Raw genomic sequence first — 26,763 nt, forward strand, 5'->3', positions numbered from 1 at the left:
TCAGCTTCCTCTTGATCTTCAGCTTCCCCCGTTGCAGCATCACCGTATTCAGGGGGCACATGGTTGTCATCGTCCTCCTCTTCTTCGCTGTCTTCCATCATAACCCCTATTTCTCCGTGCTTCGTCCAAACATTATAGTGTGGCATGAAACCCTTATAAAGCAGGTGGGTGTGAAGGATTTTCTTGTCAGAGTAAGACCTCGTATTCCCACAATTAGGGCATGGACAACACATAAAACCATTCTGCTTGTTTGCCTCAGCCACTTCGAGAAAATTATGCACGCCCTTAATGTACTCAGAGGTGTGTCTGTCACCGTACATCCATTGCCGGTTCATCTGCGTGCATTATATATAATTATGTGTGTCAAAAGTAAGAAAATGAGACAAGTATCTATCTAAAGTAAGATTTTTTTCTTTCAGAAAGAAGATAAGAGCAAGAGGCTCACCACGGTGGTGCCGGCGACGAGATCGGCGCGGGCGATCGACGGCGGTGAAGACGAGGACGGGGCGTGACGGACCGCTAAACCTAGACAAATCTCGGAAAAAATGGAGCACGGAGGTCGAGCTTTGAGAGGAGAAAGCTTAACTAATGTGGGTCGGGCATTTCATCGAACACCTCATGTGCATAGGAGGTGAGCTAGAGCACCCAATGCCCCCCCCCCTCGCCGGCCAGCAAAAAACAGAGCACTGTGGAGTGCTCTTCTCGCCGGCGATGGGGTATATATAGGCAACTCATTGGTCCCGCTTCGTGGCTGGAACCGGGACTAAAGGCCATCCTTCTGTCCCGGTTCCTGCCACGAACCGGGACCAATGGTTGTGGGCCAGGAGCGAGGCCCATTGGTCGCGGTTCGTGCCAAGAACCGGGACAAATGGGCCCAGACGAACTGGGACCAATGCCCACGAGGCCCCGGCCGGCCCCCTGGGCTCACGAACCGGGACAAATGCCTCCATTGGTCCCGGTTCGTGGTAGAACCGGGACTAATGGGCTGGCCAGGCCCGAACGAAAGCCCCTTTTTCTACTAGTGCCGTGGGCTCGGAGTTCAACCGTTGTTATGTTTCCCGCTTAAGCATTATGTTCTGCCACTAGTTTCGAGGCATCTGTTGGATAAATAGTGTAAGACTAGATCCTTATATTATGATTGTTTCCATTCTCCCCTGATATCAAATTATATTTACATTTGTTACAATCACTTGTACATAAACGAATTAGTATCACTTCATCACAAACACTATACTTGTAATAAATATTAAAACAGCATTGCTTCTATTCAATATATCCACGTCTTGCTAATAGCCAATAATTATCAAGTAGTATTACAAATACGTAAATTGCACATATCCTATCACTACTGGAATCAGCTAATTTGCCATCTGCCAGCTCTTTGCCGTCTGCTAGCTGACGGTAAAGAAGCTCATTGCCATCAGCTACCAAAAAGCGGACGGCAAAAAAATGGCAGACGATAAAGAAGCTCTTTGCCATCTGCCAGCTCTTTGCCGTCCGCTGGCGGACGGCAAAGAGGGAGGTGACCCCACCCCCCGCCTGTTTGAAAAAAACTTAACGCCCCACCTCTTTGCCGTCCGCCAGCGGACGGCAAAGAGGCAAAAAGGCGGACGACAAAGATTGGCGGACGGCAAAGAGCCGATTACCTGACGGCCCGTACCCCCCCGCCCGTTACTCTCTGTTCTCTCCTCTCTCTCCTCCCCGCCACGCCCCGCCACCGTGCACATCCCGCCCGCCCGCCGCCGCCGCCCCCGACCCTCGCCGCCCGCCGCCGCCCCCGGCCCTTGCCGCCCCCCACCCCTCCGCCCCCCACCCCTCCGTCCCGTCGCCCCCTCCGCCCCGTCGCCCCCCCACCCGCCGCCCGGCGCCGCCCCGTCACCCCCTCCGCCCCGTCGCCCCCCCACCCCTCCGCCCGGCCAGCGCCACCCAGCCGCCCCTCCGTCGGCGGCGCCCCCGCCGCCCCTCCCTCGGCGAGCGCCCCTCCGACGCCCCTCCGTCGGCGAGCGCCCCACCCCTGCCGCAGGTGAGCCCCACATTTTGCATCTCCTTTTTTTCTGTTTTTTAGTTTAGTTTAGTTTTTTAGTTTTAGATTTTTAGTTTTAGATTACTTTTAGTTTAGTTTTAGATTTAGTTTAGTTTAGTTTTTTAGTTTTAGATTTTTTTTTCTGTTTTTTCTGTTTTTTAGTTTAGATTACTTTTAGTTTAGTTTTAGTTTTGTTTTAGGTTACTTAGTGGTAGGTTTAAGAAGAGGAAGGAGAAGAAGAAGAAGAAGAAGAAGAAGAAGAAGAAGAAGAAGAAGAAGAAGAAGAAGAAGAAGAAGAAGAAGAGGAGGAGGAGGAGGAGAAGAAAGAAGAAGAAGAAGAAGAAGAAGAAGAAGAAGAAGAAGAAGAAGAAGAAGAAGAAGAAGAAGAAGAAGAAGAAGAAGAAGAAGAAGAAGAAGAAGAAGAAGAAAGAGGAGAGGAGGAGGAGGAGGAGGAGGAGAAGAAAGAAGAAGAAGAAGAAGAAGAAGAAGAAGAAGAAGAAAGAGGAGAGGAGGAGGATGAGGAGGCGAAAGCTAGAGGAGAGGAGGAGAAGAAGAAGACCACCGACACCCCGACCCCGACCACCGACACCCCGACCCCGACCACCGACACCCTGACACCTGACACCCCGACCACCGACACCCCGACCTCGACGACCGACACCCCCACCCCGACGCGACACCCCCACCCCGGCACGACACCCCGACAGGACACGACACGACACCCCGACCCCGACACGACACCCCGACACCGACACCCTGACACCACACCCACCCTTACCCCGACACCGACACGGCACCCCGACCCCGACCCGGCACCCCATCCCGAGACCCCGACCCCGAGCCTGACCCGACACCCCGACCCCGACACCGACACGGCACCCCGACCCCGACCCGGCACCCCGACCCCGAGACCCCGACCCCGACCCCGACCCCGACCCCGAGCCTGACCCGACACCCCGACCCCGACACCGACACGGCACCCCGACCCCGACCCGACACCCCGACCCCGAGACCCCGACCCCGAGACCCGAGCCTGACCCGACACCCCGACCCCGACACCGACACGGCACCCCGACCCCGACCCGGCACCCCGACCTGGCACCCCGACCCCGAGACCCCGATCCCGACACCCCGACCCCGAGCCTGACCCGACACCCCGACCCCGACACCGACACGGCACCCCGACCCCGACCCGACACCCCGACCCCGAGACCCCGACCCCGACACGGCACCCCGAGACCGACACGACACCCCGACCCCCGCACCTCCCGAAAAGGTGTTCTTTGGCCTTCTAGAAGCCGACGGGGTCATATATTTGTGAATTATTAGTTAGGTCATATATCTTTCGATTTTGTTATGAAAAACATCATATATAATTGTGTTGATCGGGTAGTTTTAAATGTGCAGTTGTTTCATCGCTGCGAGGTTTGGTGTTCGACGACCTCGCCGTGCGTTTGACGAGCTCTGCCCCTTCGTTCGTGGGTGAGCACAAATGACATGTCCTCCTCCCCCATTAATTATTTGATCTATTCCGATGAAACTTGATAGCTAGCTACATATGTGTCTTGAACCATCAGTATGCGTAACCAATATGTGTCTCCCGTTCAAAAGCGTCATAGTTATAAATATGCATGCATTTGCATATTTATAACCTTGATTCTTTCGAATTGTCCAACGCTATCCATGGACAGCACGAGTATGTTTAGATTGGGTTCGTTTTCCCATATGCTTTGCTCCGGATCCGACGCATAAATTTCGTCAGTGCCTCCCCTGTTGTTCTCCGGGTACACATCCTCTTTGTTTATTGCAGAGACGTGTATCAAGAGAACAGCGGGGAGGTGCTGCCGAAATTTTGCGTAGGATCCGGAGCATAGCATGGGAAAATGAACCCAATCTAAACATACTCGGGTGGGATTAGGACCTATCATTACCTATTAGAGTGTAGGTTGCATGGACGTAATAAAATTGACAAAGTAGATCAACTGATGAATATATACATGGTGAATTATATATATATATATATATATATTTGTTGTGTGTCTAGTAGCTCTGAAAGTCAAGATGAGTGATCGTGCGTGGATGTACACCGGTCACACTGGTCAGAACAAATGGAGCACTGAATGGTTCACAAAAACCAAGGGGTTTGTGCGAGCCGCATTTGCAAATGGCCAGAGGAAAACCTGGTGCCCCTGTTTACGGTGCGGCAATTGGGAAAAGAGGACAGAGGCTGAAATGGGCAAACACCTGCAGAAGAGTGGTTTTACGCCCGATTATACGGTGTGGACATTTCATGGTGAGTCTGCCCAACGTGACCGAGCTGAGGTGGATCGTCGTCGCACCGACGAGCATGGTACCGGGGTGGAAAACATGGTGCAAGACTTTGATGATGCTCGGGATTCGGACGAGGAGATGGAGGAATCTGCAAAGGCCTTCAATGAAATGTTGGAGTCTTCAAAACGTCCGCTCCATGAGCACACTGAGCTTTGTCAGTTGGATGCCATCTCACAAGTAATGGCTCTGAAGGCTCAGTTCAACTTGGGCAGAGAATGCTACGATGCAATGATGACAGTATTTGGACGCTTTCTACCCAAAGGCCATGTAATGCCTGCAAACCTGTACCAGTCGGACAAAATCCTCCGTGCACTGAAGATGCCCTATGATAAGATACATGCCTGTGAGAAAGGATGTGTCTTGTTTAGGCTTGACTATGCGGACTTGAACTATTGTCCCATTTGCAAGTCTTCCAGGTATGTTGTGGTAGACAACGGTATGGGTGAGAAGACACAGACCAAAATCCCCGTTAGTGTTCTTCGGTATATGCCAATTGTACCAAGACTTCAACATCTTTTCATGGTCGAAGAGACGGCCAGACAGATGACATGGCACAAAACGGGCAAAAGAACCGAACTAGATGCAGATGGGAATCTGATGATTGTACACACATCGGATGGTGTTGCGTGGAAAAAGTTTGATGAATTACATGGTGACAAAGCGGCAGATCCGAGGCATCCTCGAGTCGGCATCAGCACGGATGGGTTCAGTGTGTTTGGTATGACGGCAGCCCAATACAGTTGTTGGCCCGTATTTGTCTTTCCACTCAATCTCCCCCCGGACAGATTATGCAAAGAAAGAACATTTTCCTGACGTTGATAATTCCAGGGCCTAACTATCCGAGGAAAAATATGAATGTGTACATGCAACCGCTTAAGGACGAATTGCAAGAAGCCTGGGATAATGGGTTCAAGACATACGATGCCTATAGCAAACGGAACTTCATAATGCGTGTCTGGTACATGTACTCGACGCATGACTTGCCGGCGTATGCGCTATTCGTTGGCTGGTGTGTGCATGGAAGGTTCCCGTGCCCCACATGCAAGGGAGCTCTTGAGTTTCGTTGGCTTCAGGCCGGTCGCAAGTTTTCTTGCTTCGACATGCATAGACAGTTCCTGAATCCTCGCCATAAGTTCAGGAAAGACAAGAAGAACTTCATCAGAGGTAGAGTTGTCAAAAACTCTGCACCACCTGCATTGACAGGCCAACAGACCCTGGATCAGTTAAACGCTCTCGAGCCAGATCCAGAGCGTCCAGGGTACTTCAAGGGGTATAATTCTAAGCACGCCTGGACTCACAAAACATGCTTATGGGATCTGCCTTACTTCAAAGACCTCCTTTGCCCACACAACATCGACGTGATGCACACTGAGAAGAATATCGCCGAGGCACTTTTTGGTACATTGTTCGGCATAGATGGGAAGTCAAAGGATAATACTAAGGCTAGAGTCGATCTGGAGGCGCTATGTGATAGGCCGTTACAAAACATGAAAGAACCGAAAGGAAAGCAGAACTGGACGAAGCCAAAGGCATGGTTCAATCTTGGAAGGCCAGCTATGAGGGAAATTATCTTGTGGGTGAAAATGCAGTTGATGTTCCCCGATGGGTATGCAGCGAATCTACAGAGGGGAGCCAGTCTTGATAAATTGAAGATATTTGGTCTCAAGATCATGATTGGCACATATGGATTGAGCGGGTAATGCCGGTGATGTTGCGTGGCTTCATCCCTGAGGATGAATGGCTAGTACAGGCAGAACTCAGCTATTTCTTTCGTGTTCTTTGTGCGAAAGAACTATCGCCTGGCGTGCTAGAAGAAATGGAAGAGTTGGCGCCGGAGTTGATCTGCAAGTTAGAGAAGATCTTTCCACCGGGCTTCTTTAATCCAATGCAACATTTGATTTTGCATCTCCCGACCGAGGCAAGATTGGGGGGGCCCGTGCAAAATCGTTGGTGCTACCCAACTGAGAGGATGCAGAAGATGCTTCAACAAAAATGTAAAAATAAACGTAGAATTGAAGCATCGATGGCTGAGGCATTCATCACTGAGGAGGCGGCAAACTTCGTGACAGCACACTACGAAGCCAAAAATCGTCATTTGCATAATCCGAAGCCTCGGTACAATGCTGACGACCCTAAAAAGGGTGGATCCAACCTCAGCCTATTCAAAGGGAATCTCGCACCAGCCAGTGTTTCAAATCCAGTATCTTTGGATAACGAACAATGGCGGACCATTTCGTTGTATATCTTCAACAACCTGATAGAAGTGCGGCCGTACATCGAGTAAGTTCTCGGTACATAGTTTCGCAACTTCTATTTCCTTTGAACTGCTCTTATTCCTGGATATTTCATACAGTCGATACGTCGCCTTATTCTCGTATGGAGCGGTGATCCAAAAGGATTCTGTCAAAGAGTATGAGCTTCTCGCAAAGCAAGGAGGCGGCTATCCCGGTTTCATCTCTTGGTTTAAACAAACGGTAATTTCTATTAGACTTGTAGGCTAATTTGTAGGCGGCTATCCCGGTTTCATTCACTAATTTGTGAGTAATGCAACAATCCTTTCATATTAAACTTGTAGGCTAATTCAGAGTCTATGGACGCCGAATTGAGACAAGTCGCTAATGGTTTTGACTATAAGGTCCGTTCATTTGACAAATACGACATCAACGGGTATCGCTTTCGTACCTATGGCAAAGAGCTACCTATGGCCGACCGAAAGTCTACAAATTGTTGTGTATCTGCTATCGGCGAAGGAGGTACCGAGTATTATGGGAGAGTTGAAGCAATTTATGAACTTCTATTCTATGGTGAAAACCCACCGAATTTCGTAGTCTTCAAATGTTATTGGTTTCAGCCGAAGGAGACTAGAAGGACTCATGAACATATAGGGCTAGTTGAAATCAACCAAAGCACCCATTTAGATGTTCCTGATGTCTATATTACGGCTCAACAGGCGGCCCAAGTATTCTATCTACCGTGGGCCTGTCAAACTAATCCAAATCTGAAAGGTTGGGATGTCGTTTATGAAGTGCCGCCACGTGCTAGACTATCTCCCCCAAAGGAAGAGGATTATGAACCTCACATTAACCCAGACACATATGAAGGAGAATTCTTCCAAGAGACACGTCTTTCCAAAAAGCGTTTCAAGAACCACTATACTTCACCCCAAAACATTGAAGTAGACAGCGACAGTGAATCCGACATCACCCCAGAGGAGGAACAAGAAGAGCCGGAACAAGAAGAGGTTACTGCTGTGGATGACCTGTCATTGCTTGACCGATTACGTCAAGGTGGCCTTGCACATGTTGATGCCACTGAACCCTATGAGCCCGTCATTGATTATAGTGATGATGATGATTATGCATTTATTGATGATACTGATCGAGATTATTAGTAGTGTCAGGTATTAAATTTTGTAATGTTGTACTTGATGATGATACACTTAAGTGATACACATATTATTATTCATGTCGGTCTTTTTTTTATGTTGTACTAATTTCGTTTACTGTTTGTCATGGCAGGTGTTGAAAGATGGTGGGCGCTGGTCGGGAGCGCGCCAAGGCCCCTTCTTCGTCGGCGCGTGGTCTGAGGTCTTCGATTCCAGACGCACCTCTCCGCCGAGCGTTGCTGGACAGTATGTCCACACCGCCGGGCCCTTCTTCGTCGACCGCGGTGCCCAGCAGGGGACGAGGTAGGAAGAGAGGAGGTGGGGCACGTGATCGCGGGAGAGGAGGTAGGGTGACTGCTACGGCGCCTTCCTCGCCGCCACCCCTAGCTGTTTCACCCGAGCACGTGACTGCTAGGGTGGACTCGTCCGAGGAGGAGGCTACACGGACTCCGGTCCACGAGCCTCCGGTCCACGGGTCTTGAGCCCATGAGCCTCGGGTCGACTGGCCTTCGGCCCACGAGAGTTCGGCCCACGAGACCCCGGAGGAGCACACGTCCGGATGGGGTACCTGGCCGGATCAGCCCGAGGAGCCGAGTGGCCATGCTGATGATGGCGGGGAGCCGACTGATCTTGAGGAGGAGGGTGGCACCGTCTACCAGCGTGGTGCTACACGGCTCCCGTCCGTGCCGGCGACCCGCGAGCAGAGGTGGTTGATCTTCCCTGATGGGGAGAGGTATGTAAGTGCATTTAATATTTTTGTACCTTCTGCATTCACGTTTCTTCAAATAACTAATGTGTTGGCCTTGTCATGCTGCAGGGGTTGGGACCACCATCATAGTGTCCGCCGGCCCAACTCCGTCCTTGGAGTTCTTTGCCGGCAAAACTTCCCGGGGTTTGTCACGTTGCCTGGTGAGGGTCGGCTTCCAGAGCTTGGGTTGAGCTGGGAGCACTACGTGGCTGCCCCGGCCCCGCCGAATGTCATTATCGACGGTGTCGTGTGCGACACGAGGGCAGACATGGTGATCAGGACGTTCTGGGTAATTTCTCCTTTACACATTTCAAAACCTTCAACTAGCTAGGTATTAATTGTACTAATCAATATTGTCTCATTTGATTGCAGACATTCTACAGGTGTGAGGAGGGATACGAGGAGGACGCGGCAAATGTTATCCAGAACGTCTGCAAGCGCCTACTCCAGAACTTACGGCACGAGGCTCGGGTGCAGGCTGTTCGAGACTACTACGCCTTGCGTGGTATCAAGAAGACCAAGCCGGCGTGCCGCGATAAGTTCCTGAGTAAGGAGCAGTACATGAAGGTAATTCTTAAGGCCTTCTACTTAAGTTCCTTCATTTAGTAATTCTTAGCCGTAGCGCTCAAGTTTCTATTTGCTAACTTAGGCGCCTCCGAGATGGTGTGCGGATCGGATGGATTGTTGGGAGGTGTTGGTCGATGAGTGGTGCTCACAAGAATGGCTAGCCCTCCACAACCAGGCCAAGGACAAACGTGCCCAAATGGAAGGTGTGCCACACCATCAAGGCAGCTCCAACTTATATCAGTTCGGGCGCAACTGGGTATGTGGTTTGCTTCATGATTCATGCAATTCATTCATCATGCTAGCTTGAGCCCTTTAATTACTAATTTTCATTGTTTCTCTCTTTCAGGCACGCTACAATAAGGCGGATAAGGTGCCAGAGGTGTACGACCTGTATGCCATGGCCCACACTGGCTCTTTCAAGAAAGTCAAGGCTTTCTCTCAGTCTGACCTCGATGATGCAAACAACTTCACCAACATCTCCTCCCACAACAAGCTCGTGAGATATAGAGATGAGGGGAAGGCGAGGAAAGGGGAGGACTTTAACCCGAGCCAGGGTCCCATTGATCCAGAGCTGGTGATGATATCTGGTGGCGGGAGGTCCCATGGCTCCATAGCCATTGGAGATGGACTTATCCGTTGTCCTAGCACTCTCCCGGAGATCAAGGTGCGCCAGTCGAGCTCCGCTCCTGAGATAAGGCCTCGTGAACGGCCAGTGCAACTCGCCATCAAGGTTAGTGATACGTACTCAGTTATCTTTCTCCATTACATTTTGTGCGCTTCCATCAATGATTACAAATGGTCATGTGAGTGGTGTTGCAGGCTGCTATACAGACTGAGAGAGATAGAACGGAGAAACTTCTGGCGGAGGCGGCGGAGAGGCAGCGGGAGATGGAGGAGAGGACGAGAAAGATGATGGAGGAGGAGAGGGCACGGAATGACATGCAGGCAAGGGCCATGTACGAGCTCCTTGTGGTAAGTTTCTTCTGCAGATTACTTGCTAGTCTTAACATTTGAGTCTCATTACTAACTAGTATGACTCTGTTCTGAAAACCAAATGTGCAGTCTGTGTGCGAGAAGTCCGGTCAGCCCGCTCCGCCGATGCCAGTGATTGCTCCTGGGAGCACGGTGAGTTTAATTTGAATGGACATTACTTGCTAGTCTTAACATTTGAGTGTCGTAATGCTAACGAGACATTGGAAATGATCTTTGGTGCAGCTTAACTCCAGAAACGCATCGCACGATCCTTCTCCAGGTAGCGGCACTAGCCACCCCGCTCCTACACCTCCCTGATCACGGTAAGTTTCTCTAGTGTTTTGCTTAACAAATGCATAAAGACCTAGACTTAGCTTTATTTCCTCCAATATGCTTACCATAATGACCTAGAGTTAGCTTCTTTTCCTCCAAAATGACCCATTTTACCTAGGTTAGCTTATAAATAATGCAGTTCATCCAAGTTAGCTCAAAAATGACCCATTTTACCTAGATTAGCTCCTAAATGATCCATTTTACCTACGTTAGCTTTAAAATGGCCCATTTCACCTAGGTTAACTCCAAAATGGCCCATCTTACCTAGGTTATCTCATAAACGATCCATTTCAACTAATTTAGCTCATAAACGGTCCATTTGACCTAAGTGAGCTAAAAACGATCCATTTCACCTAAATTAGCTCTTAAATGATCCATTTCACCTAAGTTAGCTCAAAAAGATCCATTTCAACTAAATTAGCTCATAAATGATCCATTTCACCTAAGTTAGCTCAAAAAGATCCATTTCAACTAAATTAGCTCAAAAATGATCCATTTCAACAAAGTTAGCTCAAAAACGATCCATTTCAACTAAGTTAGCTCAAAAATGATCCATTTGACCTAAGTGAGCTAAAAAACGATCTATTTCACCTTAGTTACCTAAAAACGATCCATTTCACCTTAGCTAGCTCATAAATGACCCATTTCAACTTAGTTAGCTCATATATGATCCATTTCACGTAAGTTAGCTCATAAATGACATACTCTTCTTGTTCTAGTCTTCTTCTTGTTCTACTCTTCTTGTTCTAGTCTTCTTCTTGTTCTACTCTTCTTGTTCTAGTCTTCTTATTCTAGTCACCTATTTCTAACTTTCTTATTTCGCCATTTTGCAGATTTCATTATGTGCTGGATGGAGTGCTTGTTCTACTCTTCTTGTTCTTGTCTTCTCATTCTAGTCACCTTAGCTATGGAGTGCTTGTTTATGTATGGATGGAACTTGTTTATGTATGAATTGATGGATGGAACTTGCTTATGTAATATGTACGGATGGAACTTGCTTATGGACTTGCTTATGAATGTCTGTGAAATACATGAACTTGCTTATGGACTTGCTTATGAATGCCTGTGAAATATATCTATATGTCATATATATTTGCTGTGAAAATTGTTGGATTTAATAAAAAACAGAAAAAAGAGCCAATATGCAGGCTCTTTGCCATCTGCCACCGACGGCAACGGGCTCTTTGCCGTCAGCCGCGGACGGCAAAGAAGCCACGTGGCAGCCAACTGTGCTTCCTGGGAGCTGGCCCATTTGGTCAGTTTGCCTACAGTGGCAGACGACAAAGACTTTGCCATCAGTGGCAGACGGCAAAGAACCTGCACTTTGCCATCAGCGGCAGACGGCAAAGAACCTGCCATCTAGTGACGTGTAGATGACATCATACGGCGGACGGCAAAGACCAGAGAAATTTTGCCGTCAGCGGCGGACGGCAAAGGTCTGCCGTTAGCCACTTAACGGACTGACAGCGCAATTATTGCCATCCGCTCTCTTTGCCGTTCCCCGCAGACAGCAAAGAGCCTTTGCCGTCCGCCGCTAGGAAGCGGACGGCAAAGCAGCTGTTTATCGTGGCCTACTTTGCCGGAGCCTTTTGCCATCCGCGGCTGACGGCAAAGGCCTTTGCCGTCCGCCGTTCGAGCCTTTGCCGTCCGCCGTGGCAGACGGCAAAATAGCTGTTTCCTGTAGTGTATACGACATCAATATATGTCATTTCATCTATTTGAAATGTATGCCTATTACATTGGACAATTTATCTTACTGATGCTATTTGCAATTTATAGTTTGTGTGACCCATTGAAATCTGCTTTAATTTATAGGTATTACAATATAGGCTTTAGGTTTTTCATTTTGCAGTTTTTGTTTATAGTTATCATAGAATTAGTTTAATGTTTAGGGCTTTCACTAAACCTTTAAGTTTGAGGGCACTTAAATAGTAAAAGTAGTAATCCTAGTTTACAATTTAATGTCTAAAGTTTAGGGTTTAGGTTTTATAGTTAAGGTTAGGGTTTAGTGCTTACAATATATGTTATTCATGTAGTCAACATAACGATCCTACTTTAGGGATTACAGTTAAGCTTTATGGCACTAGTAGAAAAAGGGCCTATTGTCCCGGTTCGTGAGGGCCTTCTGTCCCGGTTTGTGAACCGCGACTAAAAGGTCATTACTAATGCCCTTGGCCTTTAGTCCCGGTTCTTACACGAACCGGGACGGAAGGTCCTCCACGTGGCCGCTGCGGCCAGCCCAGGACGGAGGGCCTTTGGTCCCGGTTGGTGACACCAACTGGGACCAGTAGGCATCCACGCGTCAGCATTTCAGGGGCTGGGGTTTTGTTTTTTTTGAAAGGGGGGGGGTTTGGGGGTTTTGGGGGGTTAATTTAGGTTGTTATTAGGTAGCTACTCCCTCCGTTCCAAAATATAAGTCTTTGTAGAGACTTCAAATGGACTATCACATACGGATGTATATAGACATATTTTAGAGTGTAGATTCACTCATTTTGCTCCGTATGTAGTCATTTCTTGAAATCTCTAAAAAAACCTATATTTAGGAACGGAGGAAGTATTAGAGAGAAGTGTCCTCTCTTATATCTCCGTGCTTGGTTTACCAACGCTACGTACTGATATGCCTAAACATGGCTTAGATTGAAGTGAAGGCAACATGTGGTGCATGTCGAAAGTAATACTAATCCTAACTTGATCAAGTTTGGATTGTACTACTTTCGACACGCACCACATGCATGTTGCCTTCACTTCAATCCAATCCATGTTCATTTCACCCGCTGATATATAATAACTCTTCATGCGCGCATCATGCATCATCATATATAATAACAAGTCCTACTAATCATCATCATACAACTTCTACTCGTTATTAATAACAAGTCATACGATCATCATCCTCACAGTCATCGAACCAACCCTACTTAATTGTTCTTAGCACATGATCATCAGTATTAGGTAGGACCGAAATACCCTCTTTAAGGTAAAATAGCATAAAACAATATAGACCCTGACTCTCCATTATGGAGAATGGAGATCATCCTGTCTCCAATTCTTGCGCCTCGCTTCCTTTTGCTTCCAAGAACCTCCTTGCGACTGTCCTTACATTTTTTCCATTCTTTGATTTGCATGTCTCCACTTCTTTTAGAAATCCGGTATGGACAGTTGAGATTCGTAGGATGACCTGGTTGTATATTCAAAACATCAAGCCTACCATTCTGATACATCAAATGAGGCACACAATCCTCTGGGATTATCTGTTGAAAAACATAGTAATAACTTCATAGTTAGCAATGATGTACTAGTTTTAGAACTATGCAAAATATGCACGGATGTCGCAATAGTAAGAAATCTTACCAGGGTATCTCCATAGTAGTTACCGTAGTTCAACACGTGCACTAGTGGCACGTATTGACCATAATGTTGAGGAGTTTGATTGTAGATATTGTAATTCTCAATATCAGTACAAAATCCGACCAGATGAGTTTTCTCCTTATAAGTTAACTCAGAGCCATCGGTGTAGTAGGTTCTGTCTACCATGTTCCGCACATTGTTTGAACAATCAAAATAAGCTGTCAATGAAAATAAGCTGTCAACTATTTTGAAATGAACAATATAAATTAGCTAATAACTATGTTTGAGAAACTCACATAGCGGTAGAATTGGAGGCGTATCAACAAGGACCCAAATGTCCATATTGTCTTGCTCGATGTCAGGATCACCAAGATCCATGGTGACAAGCATACCCTCATCAAAACCATACATCTTGCAAAATGCTTCCCAATTTTTGCAACCAAAATGGGTTACGCTCTCAGAATTATACAGCTTTACTTCAAAATCTATATCATGATGGGTCCTTAGGTGAATTTTCTTTGTTTCCATACTTTCATGGTCTTCAAAACCCATCCTCTCCAAGACGTAGCGTCTTGCATGGCATGGGATAAGCTAGCCGAATTGTAAAAGATGAAAAGTACACATTGAAATAGTTGAAGTCGTGCTTAATTACGAAAAAATAACACTTGTCGTCGTTGCGTACCGTTTCAACATCGAAGGTCTCCTACAGCTTAATACTGAAGCACCGATCTTCGTCCAGGTGAGGCCTGTCGCACTGACCTCGGTCGTCGTGGCACCAGTCGCACTCCCCCGGGAGACTTTCGTCGTCCGAGTACGACATTTCCTATGTTCATAATTCAAATATTAAACATCTACAATTAAATATATGTACTAGAAAACCTAAGTTAGATCATTATTATTCATCACGGGTTGACTATCGGTTTGTCGAGTCTTTTCTTGAAAACTCTCAGCTCACGTGGTGTATACATTCGACCGTTGGTGATGGTCGCTCCTCCCTTTGTCCCCGTGTGCATTACACCAAAATGTCTAGCACACGGGAACAAAGGAGAAGCGACCCCCACAACAACAGTCGGGATTCTTCGTCCTCTCATATATATATGGTGGAACTCTCCCTCACTGATTCCTCTCTGACATTTGCGACCGTCGGTGATGGTAGCTCCTCCTTTCGTTCTCGAGTGCATTACACCAAATTGTCTAGCACACGGGAACGAAGGAGAAGCTACCCCCACGACAACAGTCGGGATTCTTCGTCCTCTCATATATGGTGGAGACTCGACAGACTTATAGTCAACCCGAAATATCGTTTAATTATCTTTCTAAAAGAGGATTTGGCTGGTCTCACCTCGATGTCGGAGGGGGCGGTGACGGGGACGACGGCGGGGATGATGGAGGGGCCGGGGGCTCCTAGATTTCTGCGAAAACAAAAACCCTATAAGCTATCAACTAATCATAGTGCTCTCCAATTTTAGCATTCAAAGTAGGATCGGAGTAGTTTTCCACTTTGAGCATTCAATAAGCAAAATCAAATCACAAAATAAAGTAGTATTCAAATTAGGATGCATTCAATTATAAGCAAAACTACATCATCTCCATGCGTCCGTACATCGTCGAATATTATCACTAGTACACCTCGAATACTATCATACATATAGCATCGCTAGTACAGCTAGAACAGTAGCGCCCGACGGGTATCGGCGCGGGCGGTGGACACCCAAAGGGACGGAACCATCACAGGATCATAGCTCCAGTGAGATCCCTAAAGAACCTGCCAGGTATTGTCGAACCTGCCCTCCAACGCAACCATGTAGCGACGGACGTGCTGGTCCTCCTCGCTGACACGGTGACGTACCACCTCCGCGGTGTCCGGAAGCCTCGGCACCGTCACTGGCCCACGCGAGCGCCACCAAACAAGGATCGGGTCAACGACGGGCTGGTTCCTCACCAACCTACGCCCACCGGAAGGTAGCACCTCCCAAAACCAGCCCGGCGGAGCCCAGTCCCGAACATGGCCCCTCTGATCAAGCCGGCCTCCTCCGCCGAGTCGACGACGAGGATGCGGGATAGGCATCGTCGACGTCGATGCGGGAATAATTGCTTTAACTAAAAAAACAAACTAGTTCTATTAATTTCCTTGCTAAAAATAAACTACTTCTATGTAAAATAAACTAGTTTTGTTAAATCAACTAGTTCAACTACTAATTAAGCACTTACTATAAATAAAATAAAGTAGTTTTATTAATTAATCAACTAGTTCAACTACTAAGCACTTACTATAAATAAATAAAATAAAGTAGTTCTTACTAAAAATAAACTACTGCTATATATAGTAAAATTTAATAAAATAGTTCTATTAATTAATCAACTAGTTCAACTACTAAGCACTTACTATAAATATATAAAATAAAGTAGTTCTTACTAAAAATAAACTACTTCTATATATAGTAAAATTTAATAAAATAGTTTTATTAAATCAACTAGCTAGTTCAACTACTAAGCACTAACCTAAAATCATATAGCTACATTATATTCATACATACATAGTTCTATAAAATTGTATGAACATTATATTCATACATACATAGCCACATCCATTCATCATATAGCTACCACATACATATATATATATACATTATATATATGAAAAAATGCAATGAACAAAAAAATAATACAAATTATATGAAAAATAATAATAAGAGCCGTGGCGTGGCGGCGGCTCACATCGGGCGACGGAGGGCGACGGCGTGGGTGGCGGAGGGCGACGGTGACGTACGGGCGACGGCTCGGGGGCGCGCGGCGGAGGCCGACGGCGACGGCGGCGGGGGGGAGGACGACGGCGACAGGCGATGGCGTGGGCTCGGGGGCACGGGCGACGGCGACGGCGGCGGGGCAGCCTGGCGGCGTAGATCGAGCTCGCGGCGTCGTCGGGCGGGGGGAAACTGGCGATGGAAATCTGAAAATTTCCTAAGTGCTGGCTTATATAGCAAAGGCTTTGGTCCCGGTTCAACGCACAAACCGGAACCAATGACCACCCTTTAGTCCCGGTTGGTGGCACCAACCGGGACCAAAGGCCTCTTTTCACCAGCCCAAAGGGCAGGAAGCAGAGGGCTTTGGTCCCGGTTGGTGGCACCAACCGGGACCAAAGGGGAGCATTGGTTCCGGTTGGAGGCACCAAGCGGGACTAATGTGCTCGCGCGGTGCGGTGGGAAGTTTAGTCCCACCTCGCTAGCTGAGAGAGCTCAGCACCTGTTTATAAGCTGCGTTGCAGCTCAGGTGCTGAGCTCCTCTCCAATATGCAGGCATTACATGCCTACCTTTGTCACTGCCATGTTGGGCCTATTGGGCCCGCGGGCCTGCATCCTGGCCCATGTGCAGATGGGTTTCTAGTCGTATGCAGGCCGTGTGGCCCATCAGGCGGCATTTTTTTTATTTTTTCCAGTATTTTTTTGTTTTTTGAATTATTTATTTTCTTTTGATTTTTGCTTTATTTTTTTATTCTTTTTGCTTTTAGCTCAGAATAATTATAAACTTTCTGTTACTCCATTAGTTTCCAAATTTGAATAGTTTAAATTTTATACGGAAACTCGTCAATTACAAAGGGATTTCATTTTTTTAAACTTATTTGAACTCCTGACTTTTTGTGTGTTCAAAATGCACCATTCAAAGCCACATCATCATTTTTCAATCCTTTCTGACTTCATTTGTTATTTTTCATGCATTTACTAATTATTTTGAGCTATAAGACCCTAAAATTGAAAAGCATTTCAAATGAACTCTGAAAAGGTTGAAAGTTGGCATGATATCATCATTTCATCCACATAGCATGTGCAAGAAAGTTGAGAGGGTTACGGCAAAAACTGGATGCACTTCGTGTACAAAACGGACAATCTCTTTCAAAGTATCAGGATTTCATCCGGAAACTCGTCTGTTACAAAGGGATTTCATTTTTTAAAACTTATTTGAACTCCTGACTTTTTGTGTGTTCAAAATGCACCATTCAAAGCCACATCATCATTTTTCAATCCTTTCTGACTTCGTTTGTTATTTTTCATGCATTTACTAATTATTTTGAGCTATAAGACCCTAAAATTGAAAAGCATTTCAAATGAACTCTGAAAAGGTTGAAAGTTGGCATGATATCATCATTTCATCCACATAGCATGTGCAAGAAAGTTGAGAGGGTTACGGCAAAAAATGGATGCACTTCGTGTACAAAACGGACAATCTCTTTCAAAGTATCAGGATTTCATCCGGAAACTCGTCTGTTACAAAGGGATTTAATTTTTTAAAACTTATTTGAACTCCTGACTTTTTGTGTGTTCAAAATGCACCATTCAAAGCCACATCATCATTTTTCAATCCTTTCTGACTTCATTTGTTATTTTTCATGCATTTACTAATTATTTTGAGCTATAAGACCCTAAAATTGAAAAGCATTTCAAATGAACTCTGAAAAGGTTGAAAGTTGGCATGATATCATCATTTCATACACATAGCATGTGCAAGAAAGTTGAGAGGGTTACGGCAAAAACTGGATGCACTTCGTGTACAAAACGGACAATCTCTTTCAAAGTATCAGGATTTCATCCGGAAACTCGTCTGTTACAAAGGGATTTCATTTTTTAAAACTTATTTGAACTCCTGACTTTTTGTGTGTTCAAAATGCACCATTCAAAGCCACATCATCATTTTTCAATCCTTTCTGACTTCATTTGTTATTTTTCATGCATTTACTAATTATTTTGAGCTATAAGACCCTAAAATTGAAAAGCATTTCAAATGAACTCTGAAAAGGTTGAAAGTTGGCATGATATCATCATTTCATCCACATAGCATGTGCAAGAAAGTTGAGAGGGTTACGGCAAAAACTGGATGCACTTCGTGTACAAAACGGACAATCTCTTTCAAAGTATCAGGATTTCATCCGGAAACTCGTCTGTTACAAAGGGATTTCATTTTTTAAAACTTATTTGAACTCCTGACTTTTTGTGTGTTCAAAATGCACCATTCAAAGCCACATCATCATTTTTCAATCCTTTCTGACTTCGTTTGTTATTTTTCATGCATTTACTAATTATTTTGAGCTATAAGACCCTAAAATTGAAAAGCATTTCAAATGAACTCTGAAAAGGTTGAAAGTTGGCATGATATCATCATTTCATCCACATAGCATGTGCAAGAAAGTTGAGAGGGTTACGGCAAAAAATGGATGCACTTCGTGTACAAAACGGACAATCTCTTTCAAAGTATCAGGATTTCATCCGGAAACTCGTCTGTTACAAAGGGATTTAATTTTTTAAAACTTATTTGAACTCCTGACTTTTTGTGTGTTCAAAATGCACCATTCAAAGCCACATCATCATTTTTCAATCCTTTCTGACTTCATTTGTTATTTTTCGTGCATTTACTAATTATTTTGAGCTATAAGACCCTAAAATTGAAAAGCATTTCAAATGAACTCTGAAAAGGTTGAAAGTTGGCATGATATCATCATTTCATACACATAGCATGTGCAAGAAAGTTGAGAGGGTTACGGCAAAAACTGGATGCACTTCGTGTACAAAACGGACAATCTCTTTCAAAGTATCAGGATTTCATCCGGAAACTCGTCTGTTACAAAGGGATTTCATTTTTTAAAACTTATTTGAACTCCTGACTTTTTGTGTGTTCAAAATGCACCATTCAAAGCCACATCATCATTTTTCAATCCTTTCTGACTTCATTTGTTATTTTTCATGCATTTACTAATTATTTTGAGCTATAAGACCCTAAAATTGAAAAGCATTTCAAATGAACTCTGAAAAGGTTGAAAGTTGGCATGATATCATCATTTCATCCACATAGCATGTGCAAGAAAGTTGAGAGGGTTACGGCAAAAACTGGATGCACTTCGTGTACAAAACGGACAATCTCTTTCAAAGTATCAGGATTTCATCCGGAAACTCGTCTGTTACAAAGGGATTTCATTTTTTAAAACTTATTTGAACTCCTGACTTTTTGTGTGTTCAAAATGCACCATTCAAAGCCACATCATCATTTTTCAATCCTTTCTGACTTCGTTTGTTATTTTTCATGCATTTACTAATTATTTTGAGCTATAAGACCCTAAAATTGAAAAGCATTTCAAATGAACTCTGAAAAGGTTGAAAGTTGGCATGATATCATCATTTCATCCACATAGCATGTGCAAGAAAGTTGAGAGGGTTACGGCAAAAAATGGATGCACTTCGTGTACAAAACGGACAATCTCTTTCAAAGTATCAGGATTTCATCCGGAAACTCGTCTGTTACAAAGGGATTTCATTTTTTAAAACTTATTTGAACTCCTGACTTTTTGTGTGTTCAAAATGCACCATTCAAAGCCACATCATCATTTTTCAATCCTTTCTGACTTCATTTGTTATTTTTCATGCATTTACTAATTATTTTGAGCTATAAGACCCTAAAATTGAAAAGCATTTCAAATGAACTCTGAAAAGGTTGAAAGTTGGCATGATATCATCATTTCATACACATAGCATGTGCAAGAAAGTTGAGAGGGTTACGGCAAAAACTGGATGCACTTCGTGTACAAAACGGACAATCTCTTTCAAAGTATCAGGATTTCATCCGGAAACTCGTCTGTTACAAAGGGATTTCATTTTTTAAAACTTATTTGAACTCCTGACTTTTTGTGTGTTCAAAATGCACCATTCAAAGCCACATCATCATTTTTCAATCCTTTCTGACTTCATTTGTTATTTTTCATGCATTTACTAATTATTTTGAGCTATAAGACCCTAAAATTGAAAAGCATTTCAAATGAACTCTGAAAAGGTTGAAAGTTGGCATGATATCATCATTTCATACACATAGCATGTGCAAGAAAGTTGAGAGGGTTACGGCAAAAACTGGATGCACTTCGTGTACAAAACGGACAATCTCTTTCAAAGTATCAGGATTTCATCCGGAAACTCGTCTGTTACAAAGGGATTTCATTTTTTAAAACTTATTTGAACTCCTGACTTTTTGTGTGTTCAAAATGCACCATTCAAAGCCACATCATCATTTTTCAATCCTTTCTGACTTCGTTTGTTATTTTTCATGCATTTACTAATTATTTTGAGCTATAAGACCCTAAAATTGAAAAGCATTTCAAATGAACTCTGAAAAGGTTGAAAGTTGGCATGATATCATCATTTCATCCACATAGCATGTGCAAGAAAGTTGAGAGGGTTACGGCAAAAACTGGATGCACTTCGTGTACAAAACGGACAATCTCTTTCAAAGTATCAGGATTTCATCCGGAAACTCGTCTGTTACAAAGGGATTTAATTTTTTAAAACTTATTTGAACTCCTGACTTTTTGTGTGTTCAAAATGCACCATTCAAAGCCACATCATCATTTTTCAATCCTTTCTGACTTCATTTGTTATTTTTCGTGCATTTACTAATTATTTTGAGCTATAAGACCCTAAAATTGAAAAGCATTTCAAATGAACTCTGAAAAGGTTGAAAGTTGGCATGATATCATCATTTCATACACATAGCATGTGCAAGAAAGTTGAGAGGGTTACGGCAAAAACTGGATGCACTTCGTGTACAAAACGGACAATCTCTTTCAAAGTATCAGGATTTCATCCGGAAACTCGTCTGTTACAAAGGGATTTCATTTTTTAAAACTTATTTGAACTCCTGACTTTTTGTGTGTTCAAAATGCACCATTCAAAGCCACATCATCATTTTTCAATCCTTTCTGACTTCATTTGTTATTTTTCATGCATTTACTAATTATTTTGAGCTATAAGACCCTAAAATTGAAAAGCATTTCAAATGAACTCTGAAAAGGTTGAAAGTTGGCATGATATCATCATTTCATCCACATAGCATGTGCAAGAAAGTTGAGAGGGTTACGGCAAAAACTGGATGCACTTCGTGTACAAAACGGACAATCTCTTTCAAAGTATCAGGATTTCATCCGGAAACTCGTCTGTTACAAAGGGATTTCATTTTTTAAAACTTATTTGAACTCCTGACTTTTTGTGTGTTCAAAATGCACCATTCAAAGCCACATCATCATTTTTCAATCCTTTCTGACTTCGTTTGTTATTTTTCATGCATTTACTAATTATTTTGAGCTATAAGACCCTAAAATTGAAAAGCATTTCAAATGAACTCTGAAAAGGTTGAAAGTTGGCATGATATCATCATTTCATCCACATAGCATGTGCAAGAAAGTTGAGAGGGTTACGGCAAAAAATGGATGCACTTCGTGTACAAAACGGACAATCTCTTTCAAAGTATCAGGATTTCATCCGGAAACTCGTCTGTTACAAAGGGATTTCATTTTTTAAAACTTATTTGAACTCCTGACTTTTTGTGTGTTCAAAATGCACCATTCAAAGCCACATCATCATTTTTCAATCCTTTCTGACTTCATTTGTTATTTTTCATGCATTTACTAATTATTTTGAGCTATAAGACCCTAAAATTGAAAAGCATTTCAAATGAACTCTGAAAAGGTTGAAAGTTGGCATGATATCATCATTTCATACACATAGCATGTGCAAGAAAGTTGAGAGGGTTACGGCAAAAACTGGATGCACTTCGTGTACAAAACGGACAATCTCTTTCAAAGTATCAGGATTTCATCCGGAAACTCGTCTGTTACAAAGGGATTTCATTTTTTAAAACTTATTTGAACTCCTGACTTTTTGTGTGTTCAAAATGCACCATTCAAAGCCACATCATCATTTTTCAATCCTTTCTGACTTCATTTGTTATTTTTCATGCATTTACTAATTATTTTGAGCTATAAGACCCTAAAATTGAAAAGCATTTCAAATGAACTCTGAAAAGGTTGAAAGTTGGCATGATATCATCATTTCATACACATAGCATGTGCAAGAAAGTTGAGAGGGTTACGGCAAAAACTGGATGCACTTTGTGTACAAAACGGACAATCTCTTTCAAAGTATCAGGATTTCATCCGGAAACTCGTCTGTTACAAAGGGATTTCATTTTTTAAAACTTATTTGAACTCCTGACTTTTTGTGTGTTCAAAATGCACCATTCAAAGCCACATCATCATTTTTCAATCCTTTCTGACTTCATTTGTTATTTTTCATGCATTTACTAATTATTTTGAGCTATAAGACCCTAAAATTGAAAAGCATTTCAAATGAACTCTGAAAAGGTTGAAAGTTGGCATGATATCATCATTTCATCCACATAGCATGTGCAAGAAAGTTGAGAGGGTTACGGCAAAAACTGGATGCACTTCGTGTACAAAACGGACAATCTCTTTCAAAGTATCAGGATTTCATCCGGAAACTCGTCTGTTACAAAGGGATTTCATTTTTTAAAAGTTATTTGAACTCCTGACTTTTTGTGTGTTCAAAATGCACCATTCAAAGCCACATCATCATTTTTCAATCCTTTCTGACTTCATTTGTTATTTTTCATGCATTTACTAATTATTTTGAGCTATAAGACCCTAAAATTGAAAAGCATTTCAAATGAACTCTGAAAAGGTTGAAAGTTGGCATGATATCATCATTTCATCCACATAGCATGTGCAAGAAAGTTGAGAGGGTTACGGCAAAAAATGGATTGCACTTCGTGTACAAAACGGACAATCTCTTTCAAAGTATCAGGATTTCATCCGGAAACTCGTCTGTTACAAAGGGATTTCATTTTTTAAAACTTATTTGAACTCCTGACTTTTTGTGTGTTCAAAATGCACCATTCAAAGCAGAGACTGATTTTGAATGGTGCATATTCAACACTCAAAAAGTCTGTAAAGATCGCCAACCCCAACATAAAAAAATGAGCATAGATGCGCTAATAGAGAAAATTCAACCTAGATTCATAATAAATTCCTATGAATTTCAGAGAAACTCACTGTGAATTTAGGCCAAATTCCCTGTATAAGGGCATCTATTTTCATTTTGAGAGGAGCTCAACAAGGCAGAGAGGGACGTGTTTTTTTTTCTCTTTTGCTTTATTTGTTTTGTTTTGTTTCTACTTACAACAAAAAACTTATTTATTTTATTTCTAATTACTTATGTATTTTATTTTAATTATTTTATTTCTATTTATTTTACTGCTGCTATTTTTATTTATTTTACTGCTGCTATTTTTACTTAATTTATTAAGGTTTATTTATTGTAGTTACTATAGTTTATTTTATTTATTTTATTAAGGTTTATTTAGTTTTACTTATTTTATTAAGGTTTATTTATTTTATAAATATATAAAAATGAACATAGATGTGCTTATCGAGAAAATTAAACCTAAATTCACAGTAAATTTCAATTTACTGTGAATTTAGGTGAAATTCCCTGTATAAGGGCATCTATTTTCACTTTAAGAGAAGCTCAACAAGGCATAGAGGGACGGGCTTATAAACTGGTGTGAGCGCCCTTCGGTTGGCGAGGTGGGACTAAACACTGGCCGCAACTAGGACCAGCCCTTTAGTCCCGGTTTGTGGTATGAACCGGGACTAAAGGGTGGTGGGCCAGGAGCGTGGCCCATTGGTCCCGGTTTGTACCACCAACCGGGACCAAAGGGTCCGGACGAACCGGGACCAATGGCCCCACGAGGCCCGGCAGGCCCCTGGCCGCACGAACCGGGACCAATGCTCACATTAGTCCCGGTTCGTGACTGAACCGGGGCTAATGTGAAAACTGCCCTGTGGCCTAAGCCCTGTTTTCTACTAGTGTGGTATCATGTACTGCATCTAGCGATGTTTCTTCACGATTTACAACCTACGCTTTAGGGTTTAAATTTCTTTTTTTTGCAGCAGTTTCATTGCCATTACTAATTATACATTATAGATTATTAGGTTTACTATTTACTATTAGCGTTTAGGGTTAAGGTTTTGGGTTTAGGTTCCCTTTTATTAATTTGCGATCAATTGTGATGCCATTACTATTTGTACCTTGTAGATTATTAGGGTTTAGGGGTTTAGGATTTTTAGGGTTAGTTTTATTAACGACTACATTGTGCTTTCAAAACTTTCCACCTTCAAATATAAAATTATTCTCTATTAGTTAACACAATTATTTTTACTCACAATGATATTACAATAATGATCTACGACTTTAAATTTACGTGATGTTCAAGTTTCATAGGAAGAAACCTGGATTTTAAAGTTCATAAAGTTCAGTTTCATCATCTGTAACTTATGAAAATAGTTTTAGTACACATACATGTGCTCCCACTATTTACAGACGCATCATAAGATCTCAGTTCAAACAAATTCAAATAAAAATTAATCGATATTTCAAACAGAACAGTTGTTCGAAGATAACAAATGACCAACGTGAACACTGACGCAATAAAGAAAATATCAAATATCAGAATGACCAACTATACCACACATCAAACGCATGTTCTTGAACAAACAAGATCGATACGAAGGACTACACAAGAAAATCAAGCTTTATGGCCTGCTTGCACCAAAAATACTGCTGCGGGGGACATCAAGGCTTCACTCTGTGAGGACACGAGATGAAATCTTTCCTTTCGCATACTCAAATGATTCTTGAAGGTGGATATTCTGTTTTGATGAACAAGAGTGAAGAACAAAGAGGAAGCAACAAGAGTACCAGAACTAGGACAGGGTGAATCGGTTTTTCTTATCTATTCTACAAGTGTTTGTTATTTCTAGTTTTCACTGTTAAGGCACCCCCACAGAACTGGTATACGACCTCACACAAACAGGTATCCCCATGATATACAAACATGTTACAGATAAAAGCGAAAATAGAAATCAGTCGATACATCCCCAAATATGTGAATCTTGGTGTAGATCAACGTCCTAGACCTCGCGTGCCCCCGCACTTGCGTGGCCTTCATATTTGTCTTGCAGTTTTGATGTGCCCTTCAAAATTGAAAACTCAGAAGAACACAACGGATTCCATGAATGAGGACGAAGAGTTTTTTTTTCACGAATACGCAAAAGTGCGTATCATTTCATTGATAGGTAGGGAGTATACAAGACAGGAGGGGGGGTGCGGGCTCGAAGTCTTGTGCACCGAAGGCAAGACAAGGAGCCGTAGAGCCTTTTTGAGGGTGGGATGCTCAGCCCAAATACAATTACACCCCTATGCCAACAATAGATTTAGTCCGCGAGCACCAGCCCGAGCCTAGGCCCTAGCCTCGTCCTGAATAGACGCAAACAGCCTCGAGATGGAGTGGGTATCGCTGTCGAACAAGCAGCGGTTGCGGTGTTTCCAGATGCACCAAGCTGTGAGCGTTGCTAACGTGGCAAGGCCCTCGCGGAGGCCGGAGGGGGATCCAGCGATGGCCGTCGTGCACCAAGGGAGGAAGTCTTCGTCTCTGGACGGAGGGGGGGTAGTAGCACGCACCCAAGCGAGCACATCATGCCATATTTGCCGAGAAAAAGGGCAGCCAATGACGTTGTGCCGCATGACGAAGAGTTCACACGAACACAATTGATTTCATTCTAAACTTGGGCTAAAAATTGTCGCACTATGACTTGTACATGCATAGAACATCTAAATTTAAAACTATAATAATAATAACTATAGCTATGTCCATGGCCACGACCACTGCCATTGTCAGTTTAGAATGCATGGAATGAAGCAAGGTTTGACTGGATGATCTGCAAACGTGCCTCGGCGTTGGCGTCCCAGAACGGCCATTTGTCCGTGCCGGCGGGGCGAGGGCGGGAGCAGCCTCCAAAATCTTCTCTTCTAGGGTCAGGTCCATCTGTGCACCTCCTCCATGGCCAGGTCCATCTCCACCCAGAAAAGGGCCAAAGGATCCTTACGCTGATCCTCATCCTCGTCCCCAAAATTGAACACGAGAAGGTGTTCCTCCGTATGCGCCATTGACACAGAAGTGGGTGGTGTATTGGGAATGAGGGCGTCGGAGAGAGGACTGAGGCGAAAGAGCAAAGGGCATCGGCCTTTTATAGGCCGCAGGGGGCACCATTAAGGAGGTAGCACCGGAAGCGGCAGGCGGCCAATGGCGAGAGGTCAAAGTGCGCGTCTCCTGCTGAGAAACATCGCGGCGGCCTGCTCGCACGATACCCGTCTGCTAATACACAGG

The 26,763-nt window shown here is 43.7% G+C and overlaps 1 long non-coding RNA gene across 1 annotated transcript; it reads right to left on the reverse strand.

Annotated features, from left to right (window-relative positions):
- Positions 1 to 12,985: 12,985 nt before the first annotated feature.
- Positions 12,986 to 14,369, reverse strand: LOC141042086 (uncharacterized). The gene is made up of 3 exons (XR_012203907.1): positions 14,004 to 14,369; positions 13,711 to 13,925; positions 12,986 to 13,610 (listed from the first exon to the last, which is right to left on the reverse strand). It is a non-coding gene; the product is annotated as an uncharacterized lncRNA (long non-coding RNA).
- Positions 14,370 to 26,763: the final 12,394 nt, after the last annotated feature.

The sequence above is a fragment of the Aegilops tauschii genome, chromosome 2 (assembly GCF_002575655.3).
Source record: "Aegilops tauschii subsp. strangulata cultivar AL8/78 chromosome 2, Aet v6.0, whole genome shotgun sequence".
NCBI lineage: Eukaryota > Viridiplantae > Streptophyta > Magnoliopsida > Poales > Poaceae > Aegilops > Aegilops tauschii.